The sequence below is a fragment of the Solanum lycopersicum genome, chromosome 12, assembly GCF_036512215.1.
Source record: "Solanum lycopersicum chromosome 12, SLM_r2.1".
In the NCBI taxonomy this organism is placed as follows: domain Eukaryota; kingdom Viridiplantae; phylum Streptophyta; class Magnoliopsida; order Solanales; family Solanaceae; genus Solanum; species Solanum lycopersicum.
In genome coordinates, this window is record NC_090811.1 from 52,709,822 (window position 1) to 52,725,824 (window position 16,003).

The window sequence follows — 16,003 nt, forward strand, 5'->3', positions numbered from 1 at the left end:
ACCTAGATCTTGGGATCTCCAGTCTTCTAGGTAGAGTTACCGCCACGATGACTTGTTCTCGGCCATAGTCCCATTCCCGTCGATGATTTCTCAACTCCCTATCTATTTAGGCCTTTCGTAAGTGGATCCGACACATTATCTTTTGACTTCACATAGTCAATTGTGATAATTCCAGTAGAGAGTAGTTGTCTCACAGAGTTATGTCTTCATCTTATGTGACGAGACTTGCCGTTATACATAATGCTTCCATCCCTTCCTATTGCAGCTTGACTATCACAATGTATGCATATAGGGACCATTGGTTTGGGCCAAAATGGAATATCTTCTAAGAATTCCGGAGCCATTCAACTTTTTCACCTGCCTTGTCTAAAACAATAAATTCAGACTCCATTGTAGAGTGAGCTATACATGTTTGTTTGGATGATTTACAAGATATTGCTTCTCCACCAATAGTAAAAACGTATCCACTGGTGGATTTTGTTTCAGTTGACCCAGTAATCTAATTTGCATCACTATATCCTTCAAGAACGGCTGGATATTTGTTGTAATGTAAAACATATTTTTAAGTGTCATCTAAGTATCCCAAAACTCTCTTTATTGCCAACCAATGATTATGATTAGGATTACTTGTGTATCGACTCAGTTTACTGATAGCGCAAGCTATGTCTGGTCGTGTACAATTCATGACATACATTAAGCTTCGCAATACGCTAGCATAGTCCAATTGAGGCTGACTTTCACCTTTATTCTTTGCAAGATGAAGATTTACATCAATTGGAGTCTTTGCCCTTTTAAAATTCAAAACTTTAAATTTTTCAAGTATCTTTTGAATATAATGAGTTTGAGACAATGCAAGACCGTTAGGAGTTTTAAGAATTTTAATTCCTAATTTCACATTAGCAACTCCTAAATCATTCATATCAAACTTACTAGCAAGCATACGCTTTGTAGCTTTTATATTAGCAATGTCTTTGCTCATTATAAGTATATCATCTACATATAGGCATAAAATAACTTCCTTATTTGGAGTATCTTAAATGTAAACACATTTATCACATTCATTGATCTTAAATCCATTTGACAACATGGTTTGATCAAACTTTGCATGCCATTGTTTTGGTGCTTGTTTTAGCCCATAAAGTGACATAATAAGTTTGCACACTTTCTTTTCTTTACCAGGAACTACAAAACCCTCAGGTTGTTCTATGTAAATTTCCTCTTCAAGCTCTCCATTTAAGAAGGTTGTTTTCACATCCATTTGATGAATTTCAAGACCGTATACTGCAACTAGTGCAATTAACATCTGAATTGATGTAATCCTAGTCATTGGCGAGTATGTGTCAAAATAATCAAGACCTTCTTTTTGTCTAAAACCTTTGACAACAAGTCTTGCTTTATATTTGTCAATAGTTCCATTGTCTTTCATCTTCCTTTTAATGATCCATTTTGAACCCAAGGGTTTGTTACTTGGAGGAAGATCAACCAACTCCCAAGTATGATTGCTTAAGATTGATTCAATTTCACTATTAACAACCTCCTTCCAAGGGGCTGAGTCGCTAGACAACATTGCTTCCTTGAATGTTTGAGGGTCACTTTCAAGAAGAAATGTTACAAAATCTGATCCAAATGAAGTAGGTGTATTTTGACGTTTACTGCGTCTTGGACTTTCTTCATTTAGTTCTCTCTTTTGGTTCTTCTCTGGGTTGTTTAGATCCCCCATTACATGAATCAAGTCTAGTTTTATACGGATAGATATGTTCAAAAAATTCAGCACTATCTGATTCCATTACCATATTATCATGAATATCCGGATGTTCGGACTTATGGACCAAAAATCGACATGCCTTACTGTTTGTGGCATATCCAATGAATACACAATCCACAGTCTTAGGTCCTATTTTTACCCTCTTAGGTATAGGAACTTGGACTTTGGCTAGACACCCCCACACTTTGAAATATTTTAAATTGGGTTTTCTACGTTTCCATTTCTCATATGGAATTACATTTGTCTTTGAGTGAGGCACTCTGTTAAGTATCTGATTTGCTGTAAGGATAGCTTCCCCCCACAAGTTCTGTGGTAAACCTGAACTTATAAGTAATGCATTCATCATTTCTTTTAAAGTTCAGTTTTTTTTCCTGGATTTCCATTAGACTCAGGAGTGTAGGGAATAGTAGTTTGATGGATTATTCCATTTTCTAAACATATTTCTGCAAATGGAGATTCATATTCTCCACCTCTATCACTGCTGATCATTTTGATCTTTTTATCTAACTGATTTTCAACTTCAGTTTTATATTGACTAAATGCATCTATTGCTTCATCCTTACTATTTAGCAAATAGACATAACAATATCTAGTGCAATCGTCAATAAAAGTTATGAAATAATTTTTTCCACCACGTGATGGTGTTGAATTCATGTCACAAATATCAGTGTGAATCAATTCTAAAGGATTTGAATTCCTTTCAACAGATTTATAAGAATGCTTAACATACTTAGATTCAACACAAATTTGATATTTTGATTTATTGCACTCAAATTTTGGCAAAATATTTAAGTTAATCAGTTTTCGCAAGGTTTTGTTATTAACGTGTCCCAAACGTTCATACCATAAACATTTAGACTCAAGCAAGTAAGAAGAAGCAAATTTTTTATTCATATCAACTGCAATTACATTGAGTTTGAAGAGGCCATCATTAAGGTAGCCTTTTCCTACATACATATCATTTTTGCTTACTACTACTTTATCAGAAACAAATACACATTTAAATCCATTCTTGGTCAGAACTGGAATTGAACCTAAATTCTTTCTGAATTCTGGAACATATGAGACCCTATTCAAAGTCACCACCTTGCTTGATGTCATCTTTAATAGGACTTTGCCAGTTCCTTCCACCTTTCCAACAACGGAGTTCGCCATAAACAATTTTTCATCTGTAAGTGCTAGAGTATATGATGAAAATAGTTCTTTGTTGGCACAAACATGGCATGAGGCACCAGAATCTATCCACCATTCTCTTGGATTTCCAACCAAGTTACATTCTGAAAGCATTGCACAGAGATCGTCCATTTCTCCTTTGGATTCAACCAAGTTTTCTTGATCCTTGTTTTTCTTGTCTTTCTTAGGACCCCGACATTCATTAGCCCTATGACCATGTTTACCACAATTAAAGCAGTTTCCATTGAATTTCTTCTTAGGAGGATTGCTTTTTGGACCAGATGCTTTCTTTCTTTTCTTTAATTTTGTGGGATCTTCTTCAACAAAATTTACTCCAGATATTGCTGAATTACCACGTGACCTCTTTTCTGCAGCCTTATTATCCTCTTCGATTCTCAACCTTACTATGAGATCTTCAACAGTCACCTCCTTGCGTTTGTGTTTCAAGTAGTTTTTAAAATCCTTCCACAATGGAGGTAACTTTTCAATAATTGCAGCCACTTGAAAAGCATCATTCACAATCAATCCTTCAGCAAGGAGATCATGGATTAAGAACAGCAACAAGTCACACAGACTCAGTCGATCGACACTTTGATTTTATTTGAGAGAAAAATAAATGCAGAGAAAGAAAAATTTTCAGTGGTTCAAAAAATAAAAAATTGACTTCCTTTTATAGTCATTTTTAGCAAGGAACATGTCTGTTCAGTGGAATCTATTTAGACCCATTTTATCCAGAAAGTTGTGTCTTTTGGAAAAAATAACAACTTTTCAGAAAATTGTGTCTGTTAGGAAAATAATTACTTTTTGGAAACGATTTTTCGGAAAGAGTAACAACTTTTCGGAATGTATAGGATTTATTTGATTTAACAAAAACTGATTAAATAAATTTTGTCCAAAAAATTATCAATCAATCACATCATTTGCCAAATCCAAATCCAAATCTGAAGCCGAAGCCGAAGCCAAAGCTGAGGCCGAGGCCGAGCGAGCGACGACGACGACGGCGCGAGGGAGTATCTTCTTCTTAAATCTTTAAGAAGTAATGGAAGTGTTTCCTTCTATAAAGACAACAATTTCCCTTCTTTTGCCGATATGTAAGAAATGACTTTTCATTTGCACTTTGCAAATGACTTTTCATTTTCCCTCCAAAGTAGTTCCCTCACTTTTCATATTCTCTCTTTTCTTTTCGCATTCACACTTGCTAAATCCCAATAAAAGTGTCACACTCATGTTTGAGCTGACAATTTTACAATTTCTTTGATGCCAAAAAGTGTCACACTTATGTTTGAGCCGAAGATTTTACATTTCTTTGAGAAATACTTTACACCATTTAGGGAAAAAAATTGTATTGTTCGAGTAAAACACTTTATACCGTCTAAGACAAAGACCTTACATGGCTTGAGCCAAGAGCATGATGTCGTATGAGCCAAGGCTTTTACACCATCTAAGGCAAAGCATGTCACATGAGCCAAGGATTTTACACCGTCTAAGGCAAAACTTTACATGGCTTAAGATGATGACATTATGTTGTCTGAGCCAAATAATTCACACCGTCTAAGGAAAGGACTTTTCATGGCTTGAGCCGAAGGCATTGTAATGTTTGACCCAAAGATTTTACATCATCTAAGGCGAAGATTATATGCTTGAACTCGAAGGCACCACATCGTCTTGACCCAAAGAGTTCACACCCTTCGGTCCTAAGACTTTGCATGAGTAGCTAGGATCTTACATTGCCTAATTTGCGCTTAAAGAAACAATTACTCATTGTCTAGATTTATAACCTTAATTATCGAATTATTAATTTTAGTGATGATAAAACACTTATCCTTTCATTTTTTTTCTGGCAGTTCAAAATGGTTACTTCAAAGACTTGAATTCTTCTTCTAATTCACGATACCTTGTAATATATAATCATAAGAACAGTGAAGTGGAGACCAAATTACTCGCAGAGAAGCCATTAGGTGGTCAGTATCCCTGTCCATGGACTTCTCTAGGGGAACTTCCCGGTCTAGATGATTGAACTTTAGAATATAATAGTCGTCCTCCCAAGGCATGGGTAATTTGATCTCCTAATAATCCTACCAAAAATATTGAAAGTTCTTTACCATGTTTGGGCAACAAATCATAAATAGAGAGAATCAATGGAATGATACTTTCACTTTTGATGGAGAGTTTTGCTATATTCCAGGGTATAGGGAGTGGGATGAAGATATACTTAGTAGGAGTCGCCAAATTTTAAGACGCAAAAATATACAATGTTGTGTATGACTCACTTTTTACTTATGATCGTAACACTAACATCATGCAAGCCTTTTGCGAAGGTTGGTGTCCTACTACAAACACATTGCTCACTTCAGTCGGGGAACTATCCATATTACTTTGGAACTTACACGTGATTTGTGTTCTACCATATCACGTTGCCTTTATGAAGAGGTCGTTCCAAATGTTGAAGAACTCACAAGCACATTTGAAAATTAAAAAAACGTTCTTCCATCAATCTTATGAGCATCTGTTTGACGCCTTTCATCAGTTACAAACAGAAAATAAGGATTTTTTATTTAGAAAAGTGGGTGGAATTTTGGTGTAAGAAGGATATAAAGTATAGACAGCCCCGCCAAGAAAGGAAAGAAATTTGCTCTTCTTAGATCATCTCACAATTCAACTGGGGCAATAGAGGAGTCTCTTAAGTGGTCTTCTGATGAAGAAGCATTGTTCCACAAGTTACAAGTAAAGAGTCATAAGATGGATGAAACATATTTGGCAACATTTTTGTCGTGTTGGTTGTGTATATTCATTTTTCCTACTAAGGTAGGTCATTTTATTCACCTAGGTGTCTTTAGAAACGCTTGTCATTTGGCCTGTGGTAGAAGAGTTAGCCTTGCGATTCCAATTTTAGCCAACATTTAGAAGGGTCTTAACACAATTTCAAGATGTTCGCGACTTGATCTAGTTCAAACTTGTTTTCTAATCCATTATGTGTATGGTTAGTTGGCCTTTTACATTAAAATCCATTACCCATTAGTTGTTGGTCCGGTTGATCCCCTTATGACTATATTTTCGGGTGAAGGGGATGCTGGGTATTTGGAAAACAATATACAAGAAAGTGTATACATGGAAGAGGAACCATTGCTTGGGATGAAACATTTGTTCATAGACCTCATGCACACCAATATCATGATGATGGGACTGAAAAAAGAATAACAATCAAATGTTTTCATGAGCATTCGCTCATGAAAACATTCTCTCATGATAATGGGACTATATCATGAGCATTCGCTCATGATATTGTCCTCATAGATTTCATCAAGTCGGCTTTTTTCAAGATTCTCCTAATAGACTAGATCAAGATTTTCGTGAGGCCTCGTTGGAATATAGATCAAGGCTTGCACGAATTTGTGTATTGATAAGACCTAGATCAAAACCAACATTTCCTCCACATGGATCTAACATGAAGAAGTTCGCTTCCAAGAATTATAAGTCCTGGTGGGAAAAGGTGCACGAAAATCTTCTTGAAAATCATGTGCAATTTTTGGTGAATGTTGTTGGTTCGACTTCTGATGCCCTTCAAAAGAACGATGAAAAGGTCTTGATTACGAAACAATATCCTGTTTTAAAGTGTAGGTTTGGTGTTCTAGACAAGGTCAAGGTACCTCCCAAAGAAAAAGTCAAAAAGTAAAAATGTTCAACTCAAGCTCACCAGCCTTCTCACAAGCGGCCATTTAAAGATGAGAGTAGTAAAACCCATAGAAATCGTTGTTGGAAGAGAGAGAGACCACCTCCAGAAAAGTCAAAATATAATGATTTGCATGCGACGGAGGTCACTGACAACAATGTTAGTTCTTCAAGGAGTTTGACAACTAATAAAGAGGTAATAATTTAAACTTTCATGTTTCTCCATGGTACCAAGTTCCTTCACTAATTATTATCTTTCCGTTTTTTGTTAGCCAAGCAATGTTAACATGTTGGAAACAAATCCTCAAGATAGTACTTAGTCTGTAGAAGGTCCAGATTCAAGGAAACTTTCTTTGATTCCTCTAGAATTTAGATGGAACAAAGGTTGTCTTGGAACTTTGAAAGGATTTTATCAAAGAATCTTGAACTAAGATTCTTTATATACTTGTTGACCTTAATGCAGACCTGCTTCTTGTTTACGGATGAGATTCAACTAATTCTTGAAGATGTAGATTCCATGGGTGTGGACATTTCCCATTTAAATACTTTACTGGAGTTTTTCTCTAAACTTGCTTTTTCTTAGGACCAAGCGCGATAAGATCTTGCTGATAAGGCCGGACAATTTGAGAAATCTGAGTCTTATTTAAAAGCTAAGGAACACCTTGATCTTGTCTTCCATGAAAATAATGAGAAATATGAGGAATTATCGATTTCTTGTCAATCCCTTAAGAAGGCAAAGAAAAAGATGAAGGAGCTAAAAATTCTTCGAGATGCCGCCAAAAAAGAAGTTGAAGATGTTGAATCTAAAGTCTTGGAAGCTGAAGAAGAGTTCAACAAATACGCTGATGTTTCTTTAGTGACTATGAAAACCTCAGATGATGTAGAGAAGAAGAGTGTCTTAGAGGTTGCTCTTCAAGATTTAGCCAATTATAAGCTATGTTTAGATTAGCTTATTTTAATGTTTTCTTTTAGCTTTTGTTCCCCCTTTTGTTTTTTTAGCATTTTGACTGATTAATTGATGTTCTTAATATTAATAGCAAATAAACATTTTGACTGCCTTAATATTGTCCATTTATTATTTCTTTTATACTTCATCTTCAAAAAATGATTGTCTTATCAACCTTGTCTTAACAATACAAAAGATACATCATAATGTGAGAACATAGGAGTCATGAAAGACTTGATTTATCAAAATCAAACTTCATAATCTAAACATGTCAGAACTTCATAGCTTAAATCTCTGAAAGTTGTTCTGGGTTAATGCAATGCTAACCATTTCAGATTCGCATGACCTCGATTTTTTTTTAAAATCACATCTCAGCGCAGAAAAGTTGAAATGATGTGCCCTTTTTTATACCATCGGAAAGACGACTTTCACTGATATAACATGTACAAAAATTATGCCTAAAATTTGTATGAATTAATACAGATATTTCATTGATGGTCGACTCGAATGATAATCTATGACATTTGAAAGGAATATTGCGATGTGCATATAATGGTTTGCTTTTCTTTTTTTTAGACTATTGTAACTGAACTTAGAATATAATTCTAACTGCCTTCGTTACTCAGTGATGAGGATCAAGTCACAACGTAGTTCTGGGAAACTAAAGTGGTTTTTTTGTGTCGTACACTGTTTATACTCTTTCGGGCTAGGAGTAACATGCAGTTTAGGCGCGTACCTTAAGGGGTAACTCATTCCCTTCAAGGATAGTATGTTTTCATGAACAACCCATTAATAGGGCCAACGTGAAATTCTTTTGAGTCAACAAGTTTGTAGACACCACTTAAATATACTTCTTGTACCACATATGACCTATCCCATTTAGTAGCGAACTTGCTTCCAGATCGACGAGAGGTAATAATGGGCCTTATTACAACAAGAAACTGGTCAGTGACTTCAAAACATCTAAGATGAGATTTTCTATAAAAGTATTGTGATAGACGAGCTTTATAACATTCTAAACTTTATTGAGCCTCTAATATATTTTCATCAAGAGCTTCCAATTCTTCAAGACATAACCAAGCATTTTCTTGGTCAGTTAGTCCTTCTTGAATGTCAAGACATGATGATGGAATTTGACGCTCATGTGGAAGGACGGCTTCAACTCTATAAACATGACAATAAGGAGTTGCACATGTTGGTGTACGATACATGGTCCTATATGCCCAAAGAGCTTCTTCCATTCATTCATGCCAATCTCTCTTAAATTTGGAGACAATTTTCTTCAACAAAGCAGAGTGTTTTGTTGAATGCTTCAGCGAGCCCATTAGAAGCGACATAGTATATTGAGGAATTGCATTGCTTGAAATACAAAAGCTCACATATCTTTGCCATCAACTTGTTATCAAATGACTTTCCATTGTCTGTCAATATATATCGAGGAATACTAAAACGATATATAATATTGACTCGAATCTTCACTTCTTTAAGAGAAACAACTTCTACACAATTTGAAAAATAATCGATCGTTGCAATAATGTACTATGACAACCAAAGGATTTAGGAGATGACCCAACAACATCAAAACCCCAACTTCTTATGGACATGAAGCAATAGTTGGATGTAACACTTCACTGGGTTGATGTATAAAATTGGCATGAAATTGGATAGCTTGACACCTTCGGGTATAATCCAAGCAATCTTACCATAGTTTGCCAATAATATCCAATCCTTTTTATAAATTAAGTTTTCGGTCCGATTGATGCGCTCCGCAAACTCCAAAGTGTGCTTCTTTTATCGATTGAATAGATTCATCTGCCTCCAAACAACGTAAGAGTACCGCATCAAATGACCGCCTGTAGAGGGTATATTTATAATAAAGAAAACAAGGGTCTCGTCATATGATTTCGGCCCTCCTTCAAAGATTTTCTAGCAATATTCCATAACACAAGTAATCAATTATCAGTTTCCGCCAGTCTTCGATTTTACCCTCAGAAGAAGCAATAGATTGTCCAAATTCTTCTACATGTTCATATGGTGGTGGAACTATCCATTTTCGAAAAACAACGGCTTGCATTTGATCTGGTGATGCTAGTGCAGAAGTTAAAGCTGTTAACACATCAACCTTCTTAGTTTCCTTTCTAGGGATATGCTGAATTGTTACCTCCCCAAGCCAACCTATCATCTTTTGAGCATAATTGCAAAATAAGAGTAACTCTAGCTTCTTCATTTCATAATTCCGCAATACTTGATTAATCACTAACTTGGAATCACCATAAATTTGCAACTGCAATTGTTTCATATCAAAAAGCATTTTAAAGAAGACTAAAAGTGCTTGATATTCAGCAACATTATAGAGCAATGTTGTGTAAGAGTGAAGGAATATGGTAGGACTTGTCCATATGAAGTGAAAAACACTACTCCAGCGTCGGCTCCTTCACTATGCGTATCTCCATCAAAATACATCTTCCAAGATGGTTGGATTTCAATTAATATTTCATCTTTATCAGGTAACTCATCAGATAACTCCCAATCGTTTGGAATTGGATGATTGGCTAAGAAATCTGTTAGGACTTCTACTTTTATTGACTTTTGAGAGATATATGTGATTTAAAATTGTTGAAATTGGAGATACACCTTGCTAACCGATCACTTAAGACAGGTTTGAACATGAAAAATTTGATAGGATTTGCTTTAGGCATAAGTTGTACAACATGAGCTTCAAAGTAATGTTTCATCTTTTGAATTGATAATACTAAGGCTAGGCATAATTTCTCAATAGTCGAATATTTGATCTCATTTTGTGTCATCGTCCTACTCAAGTAATAAAAGGCGTGTTCTTTTCCTTCATTGTTTTCCTGTGCTAGAAGTGCCCATACTGGCCTTTCTTGTGCAGCAATATATAATATCAATGGTTTTCCAGTTATAGGAGCTACAAGTACATGAGGCTTCATCAAATAATATTTTATGCTCTCGAAAGCATTGGTACAAGCTTGTTCCCATTCAAAAGGAACATCCTTTTTCATAAGACGACTTAATTGTTGACATCTTCCAACTAATTCGAGATAAACGTTCTAAGGTGTGCCAATTTTCTATGCAAGCTTTTCAATTTATGAATGTATTTAGGCTCTCACATCTTTAAAATAACATCTCAAATATTTGATCCCTCGATGTCGGACAATAAAACCAAGAAAATTTTCCTGAAGTAACCCCCAAGGCACATTTTGAAGGATTCATTTTAAGTTTGTATCTTCGAGGTCGTTCAAACACCATTCTCAAATCTTGCAAATGCTCACCCTTTTTTCTTGATTTCACCTGTTAGTCATCAAAATAACACTAAACTTTTTTTTATGAAGCATGTCATGAAGAATATTCTGCATGGCTCGTTGATAAGTATCTCCAACAAAACCGAATGTCATTAGTTTGTAGCAATTTATGTCTTTAGGAGTACGAATGCAGTAAGTTCTTCATCTTTTGGTGTCAGGTGACTTTGTTTGTATCCAGATGAACCATCCATAAAAGACATTGTCTCATAATCGTGGCATCAATCATAAGCTCTGGGATTGGAAGAGGGAAGTCATCCTTAGGGCATGCAATATTAAGATCCCTAAAGTCAACACAAACTCAAATTTAGTCATTCTATTTTCTTACCGGTACAATGCTTGAAATCCATGTAGGATATTTGACTTCACAGATGGAACCTGCTTCAATGAGCTTGTTGACTTCAGTTTTTATCAAAGGAACTAGTTCAGGTCTAAATCGACGCTGATCTTGCTTAATAGGATAAACGTCTCATTTCACAGCAAGACGATGAACTGCAACTCTAGGATCTAATCCAGGGATCCGCTTGTAGCTCCAAGCATATACATCTCTAAACTTCATAATTAAATTAATGTATTTCCTTATTTCATCTTCATCCAATGAGGAACTTACATATGTAAGCCTCATAGCCTCATCAATTCCAAGGTTCACTTCTTTTAAAGTATCAACAATATTCTTGATCTCTTCCTCGAGTTTAGGGGGGGACATCTTTTGAATCCTCATCTTCTTGAGGATCACCATCATCGAAATATATGTGATAACATGTATCAAAAAATTTGTCCTCTATCCTTGCATGAGGTGAAGCATTTCCTTGTCAAAAATTGTAATATAGTGTGATGATCCTACCTTTTGTTCATCTTCGTCCCACTCCTTAGTGTGAATGATAGTGTGTGTTCTTTATGTCAGAACATTACCACATGAAACTACAAGTTATTCTTCTCGCCTCATTCTAGAATAAATCAAACTAGGACAATTATCGGGTGGACTGTGCTCTTGAGAATGAACATGTCCTCCCATTTTTCTGCGATCTCCTTGTCATTTGTATTTTCTTTGCATCAGTTCGAAACAATCCAACTGGGATGTTTCTTGAGTTGACTCAGCAAGATGATCAAATACAAAAACATTAGAAGTTGGGACAGTATGTCGATCAAACACAGTAGGCCTTTCATTAGACATCACTGGTTCTTTTATCATGGTAATGTAGTTGATTTTCATCCTTCTAATAGACATTCGTACTGGTGATGGTTGTTTAAAACCCAAGCCTTCACATGATTTTTTAACCATGTACCATCTTTCCATCAACATCCTTTGAGTATAATTCAAGCCATAAATTGCCTTTTCAACAACTTCACGTGGGAGTTTCCCTAATTAAGAGGTTTCATCGGGATCGTATCCCGCTTTCATCAATAACTTATAAGCATTCGGGTCAAAACCTTCAATTGTACGCTTATGAGAAATTGCTTGATATGAACCATGGTTTGATGGTTTGAAAAATCCTCTAATCATTTTTAAAGGTGATTTGATTGCATCAATTTGTTTGATAGGAAATGTCAATTCTTTACTCTGCAACTCAAAAGGTTGAATTTTGACCTTATTTGCCTCTGAGATATAGTGAACAGTATGGGGACACTTTCTTACTTAAAGATGTCTCGTTTTCCTTGAGTAATGTGCTCATACATGAAAGTAGTTGATTTTTCTTTGTCATAACCTCTACCCTTTCAATTTCTACATCAACTTTCTTTATGACATCAACCTTTCTAATTGGTATCAAGCTCTTAACTTTGACTTCCATTGAGACATAATCCTTAAAGTAGAACTCTGCATCTGCAAAATGCGCTTCCTTCTTGGTGAAAGGTTCATTATCAGCGACTACCTTCTTTTGAACTCCATCTTCAAAGTACTTAAATAAATGATGGTACGTGGATGACACTACTTTATTCTCGTGGATCCATGACCTTCCTAACAAGATATTGTAAGAGGTATTTGAGTCAATAACGTGCATCCATTCGCTCTAACACATATCTCCCATTTTTATCTCTATTTTTATTAAACCAATGGTTGTTTACCCCCTTGGTTGAATCCCTGAATCATTAAACGACTTTCAAATAATTCATTCATTGGGATTACCACTTCTTTCAAAGTCCAAATAGGAAGGATATTGACACCAGAAACATCATCCACCATAAATATATTTACTTTATGCCCACGCACAAAACCTATCATACATAAAGGACGATGATGCGATTTTTCACCCAACAAAATATCATCATTAGTGAATGTGAACTTTGCATCACAATATTCACTTGATTTGAGAGAAACTCGATGGCATTTTCATGCGACGATAGTAAGGTTGGTGATGATTCTTACTCTATTGTTTCTTATTTCTCAATGTTAAAACATGAGGCCTTGGTGTCACAATGAGAAATCTTAGTGTGGAACCATCTTGATAAGAATTTCTCTAATGTCACCGGAGAACGCCGTTTTTAATAGTGATACTCCACAACTCTGAATTTATTCAGCTTTTTTTTCACTTCTCGAGTTTTGAGTAGTTTTTTCATTTTTCCTCTTGTCACTTCCTTGCGAGTCCGCTTTGCAGTGTCTTCGTCGTGTTACCAAAATCCATCCTTCATCATCAGCACACTTAGATTTATTTTCTGCTAAAGAGTTATTTCTCACTATTGCCTCCCTCATCGATGGAAGATACAATGATTTGCTGACATCTATCGGTTCAAAGTCATAAAATTTGATCATCATTGGTGGTAATGAGCTAGAAAATCATCATAGTTATGTACTTCGATAAAGTTGCAAAGAACTGTAGGATCAAATAATACAGTTCAAATAATGAGGTGTGAATCAATAAAACAGCCAACTCCAATTCACATTGAAAAAAGGACCAAATAAGAGAGTTGCCGATGTCTATGTTAACAAGATGATGATGGCTGGTTGCGAAAATATGTCTTTTAATCCCATGACAACCTATACAGAAGAGGTATTATTGGGGAAGAGATGCAACAAACACCGATTTTTTATTGCCCTATTACATATCACATTTGACAATTGTTTTGGTACTTTCTGGAGTCAAATGTGTTGAGCTATTGCCCATGTTCCAGCTAAAGGCCCATGGCCTAATCCTACTTGAAAAAGGAATAGAATTATTCTCTTTATTTGGTTTCAAATTCTATTAGGAAAAGGATTGGAATCGTAATCCTATTTGTAGTTGGTTTTGGGTTTGTAAGGAAAATCACAACTCTATAAATCGAGGATGGACTTGAGAGAATAATTAATTGCTTATTGGTATTGTCTTTGAAAGAAATTAGAACATAAGAGAGGTTTTGAGAGAGCTTTCAACAAGAGAAAAGAGAGAAAGAAAAGGGTTCTTTTGGTGCAGTCTTTTTCTCTGACCAGCAACGTTTAGATTGTGTTTTCCGATTAACTAACCATTGGATCGGGCTGAAATTTGTACCGAGTGTTCCAGATATCTTGGTGGTTGATTTGAACGGTGGAGATCAGATTCGGAGGTCATAAAGATCTTTTAGGTCTCTAACAAAAGTTGGGTTTGGGTGGTGTTTCTTTCTATTTATATTTTGTTGGTATAGCTATTGTTTGTTCTCTTTTGGCACTTGTTTTGTAGACATTAGAAGAATATTTATAACCCTCTTATTTTTATAGTGAATCAATTCGGATCTTGTCGATCCCGTGGTGGTTACCTTCGATTTGAAGGGTTTTTCCACGTTAAACTTGGTATTCTTTATTATTAGATTTTCGGTTTCATATTTTCGTCACAACAAAATGACCCTGCAAAACAACACTGCTGATATTTTGAGAAGCTGGATCAGGGCAGGTTAAAACAAAAGAAAGATAACATGGTGAACAGTATACAATTTTGTAGATGGACGGTTTGGAAAAAGAAGAACTTGATATGCTTTTATAGATAATAACAATCACATCCAAAATATCAAAGGCTCACAACATTTTTGTTTTACTTTTGGTGTAGCATAGAACTTTCAAATGAAGCTTTAATCTATCTTAGAACTCCTAGAAGTCGTATAGAATTAGATAGAGAAAATCCCAAGATATTCTGTTGGTAACCTAGGCAGAACTAGAATTGGTGAAATTCTCCAAAACTCCAAAGGATATAATTCTTGCTTTTACTTCCCCTATGGAGAAGGGTACCAACAATCAAGCTGAAATCAAGGTAGAAAAAAGGGTAAGATGACACACCTAATTCTTGCAAAGTAGAGTCATAATCACACAAGATCAATAGACTCTACTGCAGACACCAAGACAGGTAGCAGTCGCAATCACACAAGATTACTACACTCTACTACAAAGATGGGTCCTGTAAATCAGGATAGCAGTTGCACCAAAACAAAACATGAAAAAAGAGGAAAATCAACTCCAACAACACCAAGAAACTCTACTGCAGACACCAAAACAAGCATAGAAACGAAGGAATCACACAAATTACCTTTTGAAGAGCCGAATCATGAGTTGACCCGGAAGAATGTGGAATATTTTGGCCTATTACAGCTTGTGCGCTACTTGGATATGTGAAACAAGGTTTGATCCAACAATCCCTGGTATATCCTGCACATTCAATCCAGCGTTGTTTTGCAGCAACCGCCTAAAAAATGTCGTATTTCTTCTCTTCTTTAATTTATTTCTTCCTTCAAAGAATTGATTTTATTAGCGTGCTTTTTACCTCTTGTACTTGCAACATCTTTGGTCTTATTTATGATTTCGAATCAATATACAGTAAGAGGAAAAATTGAAATGTCGATATTATCGAGATGATAAATTACAAATCTAATACCTCAAAGGTAAATATTTTTCTAATTATAGAATTTTTGCAACTTTTAATTAATTTTGTATGCTTAATTCTTTTTTCATGGACTTATATCATTCCAACTAAGAAATAAAAGAGAATCGCAACGAAGTTAATAATAAATAGAAATGTAGTTTTATTACAGAAAAAAATAAGCAAGAAAACACAATTATATAATGATCCAAAAAAGATTGATAAGTAGCACCCATGATTAAAACTATCAATATTGAAAACTCAATTGATAATTCTTAATATTTGTATCGTTATATTTATTTGAAGATCTTTATCAATTATTAATACAAATATA